Genomic DNA, 3,061 nt, shown 5'->3' with positions numbered 1-3,061 from the left:
TTGAATCAAGATTATGGGATTTATAGGGTTTAAGCAATTTAGAGAATATATCCATTGATGTTTATGAAGTAAAATGCCTGATTCTAAATGGTGTTATTGTTTGTTACGTATAAAATGAAAAATCGAGTTCTGGAGCTTTGACCACTACTTGGATTTTGGAAATCGTCTAGTCTTTTGTTAGTGTCTGCTATCGCGAAAGTCAAATATGAACTTGATTTATGGAATTAACAACATCCTGGATAAGAATTGAATTACATTTGCACTTCTGGGCATTTTTTGGATATGAAGCCCTACTTAATAAGATGAAATCGCCAAAGCACCATTGGTCATCTTGGTCAAAAGTTAAATTGCGTCTAAACATTGCTATTAGCGCATAACATATGTGATCATGGGTATAGAAAAAGCGTTCTTCCCTACTTCGTTGAATTCGTTTAGTAAGTCCCCATAACGACATAGTCATACAGTAAATAGGAAGCTTTCAATACTCTTTTATCATAAGCTAATATAAACATCTTATCGCAAAATACGAAACAGGTAATTCCCTGATTTAGGTATCCTTTATAAATAGATAAAGCAATAGATAGTAGGAAGGTATAAAAGAAGAACCATCATTATTCAGAGTCATAAGTTTACATAGTTTGTGATTGTCACAAGTCGTCAATATGAAGGTAAGGATTCTTGTCTTTTAGAAATATAAAGTTCCTTTTTCTTCCTTTTAGGGTTGTATAATATTGCTCGCTTTGGTAGTGCTGATCGCGTGTGCCTTCAATTTCGCGGATGCTCAGATCAGTTGGGGCTGTACCATTTCCTGTGGCATTTGGAATGCGTGTCGAATAAAACAGGCCAGTCACGGAAACCTGGAGAGTTGCGGTCCACAACCAGCAGGTTGTGATTGTACCCATTTTGCATGGGAAGGATAATTACCTTTTGTTTGATAAATTTGTACTTTAAATATTATTATACTTTGATTTACTGTGCTATATATCTTTAATGTGGGTCAATAAATAGAAATTCTAATACAGATGATATTTTATGCTATTTTTAGTTGGTATAGGTAGGAGGAACATTAATAAAGCCCGTTTGAGACGGTCAAAATTCTAATACATGTAAATTACATATACCTAAACAGTACGTCTAATAAATATATCATCTACCATTGTTTAATAAACAAACAAAATGTCTGTTTGTTTGTACACAGTGAAACTACTCTCAAACTACATGTCGACTCTGGATTTTCTTCTTCTTATAATTACTTACCTCGATGATTACGATACCTCTAGTTGTGCAGACTGCAATAAAAATTTTAATTAAGATCCCGTTTTAGTTGAACTAAGAACGTATTATCATTTTTCAATATATTTACGACAATGAATTATCAAATATGAAATTGCATCCATTAATGAATTTGATTTCTGAAATAAAAACACCTTGGAAGTTGAAAAGATTGGATTCTTGAAAATATTTGCCCTTCTGGACATTTTTTGAATATATTGGGGTTTAAACATAACATTGCATGCTAACGCCGACTTCTGAAATACCGAAAGGGTGCGTATTGTCGTGTTATTATCTCGTACAATACTGAATCACCAAATTATGCTATAAAATACATAGCTGGTTATGAGCGCAATTGATTCGGTGATCAAGTAAAAGCATTGAATAAAACACTGTTTTTATTCAATGGTAAAAGTAAAAACTAAAAAGAATGGACCCAAACTGTCTCCCCACAAAGCTAACCGATAAACTGTTTGATCCAAAACGATGTCTAAGTGGTGACTGGTACAAAAAGCAAAACCAAGAAATCGAATTTAACTGCAACTTATTTTAAAATGAACTGTACTTCTTGCAAGCTTAACTTTCCGTTTTTGTAGTTCGAAAAATGCCTCAATATTTACTTATTTATTTAAGTACCTATCAAACGCAATTATAGCAGAACATTTTATTGTTCTTATGCTGAATTGAAAACCCTTCTGACATTTGCGAATTGCTTTTGATTTATAGCGCCATGAAGTTTTTGCATTTACAAATTCAGCCACTGCTTTTTTTGTTGACTGCCGGTTTGAGTGACATCTCGAACGACACATGTAAGAATATCGTTTAACTATACATGTATTCATGAAGTAGGTACTACTTAATCAGTGAAGTCACCTAAAGCTCATCTGCCATCGTAAAAAATTGCTATTTTTGTAATGTGATCATGGGACAGAAAAAGGGCTCCTCGGCTTCTCCCTACTTCTATACACTAGAAAGTTTATTAACCCTTATCATAATTTTAGCGGAAAATACGAAAAAAGTAATTCCCTTGTTTTATCCTTTGTGTTATACTTTTATTAGTGCTTAAACCAATACTTAGATAAGTTACTTTAGGAAGGTATAAAAGAAGAGCTATCATTATTCAGTTCAGAGGCATACGTTTACCTAGTTTGTGATTGTCATCATAAGTTTATACCTAAGCGCGTAAGATAAATAAAATTGGTTACCTATATCAAAGAGTAATTATGGGTACTCTTTGATTATATATACATTGTATACAAGTGTAACTTTAAGTTATACAAAATGCAACAGATCAACGATGTTCTTAATACACAAGCGTTTAACCCTCCCACGCAAATCGTGAACAGTTACAGCGTCTTGGTTGTCGACCACATTTGTTCAGATTTCCCGATCTGATGGCCATTATTCTGCATGCGTTCCAAATTCCGCATTTCAATGTACAACGCAAGCTTATACGACCGGCATCAATGCACATAATCGACATTAACAGTACGAAAAATATTAAACAAACCTATAAATCAAACAACATAAGATTTCGCATTTCATAGTAGCAACCCTTACCTTCATAATGATGAAATTAGAAACCTACGTTAAATACAACAGTCTCAAGCTAATGCTTTACATGATACAGCTTGTTTTATTTGCTCCCTCCCTAGATTATTTATCATTTTCCTTATGGTTAAATAAAAAATTACCAGGTATTGTCTCATTATATAGGTACCTACGAGATAATGAAAGATAAAAATGGAGTGTGTTTTTATATTTGTAGTAAAATAAACATTTATGTACG

General features: G+C 33.1%; 1 long non-coding RNA gene across 1 annotated transcript; it reads left to right on the top strand.

The window, feature by feature from the left end:
• The first annotated feature begins 540 nt into the window (after nt 1–540).
• On the top strand, nt 541–1,021 carry LOC116164782. Its single transcript, XR_004143988.1, has 2 exons — nt 541–668; nt 720–1,021. It is a non-coding gene; the product is annotated as an uncharacterized LOC116164782 (long non-coding RNA).
• Nucleotides 1,022–3,061: the final 2,040 nt, after the last annotated feature.

Source organism: Photinus pyralis, unplaced genomic scaffold (assembly GCF_008802855.1).
Source record: "Photinus pyralis isolate 1611_PpyrPB1 unplaced genomic scaffold, Ppyr1.3 Ppyr1.4_LG2, whole genome shotgun sequence".
Taxonomy (NCBI): Eukaryota; Metazoa; Arthropoda; class Insecta; order Coleoptera; family Lampyridae; genus Photinus; species Photinus pyralis.
This window is presented reverse-complemented; position numbering and strand designations above follow the sequence as displayed.